The sequence below is a fragment of the Mobula birostris genome, unplaced genomic scaffold, assembly GCF_030028105.1.
Source record: "Mobula birostris isolate sMobBir1 unplaced genomic scaffold, sMobBir1.hap1 scaffold_3605, whole genome shotgun sequence".
Lineage (NCBI taxonomy): Eukaryota > Metazoa > Chordata > Chondrichthyes > Myliobatiformes > Myliobatidae > Mobula > Mobula birostris.
Window position 1 is genome coordinate 35,149 of NW_027276678.1, and position 535 is coordinate 35,683.

The window sequence follows — 535 nt, forward strand, 5'->3', positions numbered from 1 at the left end:
CGTCTTAGTTCTTGTGACCCTTAATAAAAGGGCTGTAAGCTACGGCCTTTATGCGTTTGGATCGCAAAGAACAACTCGGGCAAACAACGAAAAGTAAGCAAATAACACACAGAACTTGAACTGCAGAGACAGCAAAACTGAGTCCACAGTCATGGACTGCTGACACGAGTGAAGCTGGTCCAGGGCCCGAAGGCTGTAGGCCACAGGCACGGAGACATTTCAGTGCTGAGGGGAGTGAAACCGGTCCAGGGCCTGATACAGGCCATAGGCACGGAGACATTTCAGTGCTGAGGGGAGTGAAACCAGTCCAGGGCCTGATACAGGCCACAGAGTCAGTTCAGTGCTGAGCGGAGTGAAACCTGTCCAGGGCCCGATACAGGCCACAGGCATGGAGACATTTCAGTGCTGAGGGGAGTGAAACCGGTCCAGGGCCTGATACAGGCCACAGTCACAGAGTTAGTTCAGTGCTGATGGGAGTGAAGCTAGTCCAGGGCCCGAAGGCTGTAGGCCACAGTCACAGAATCAGTTCAGTGCA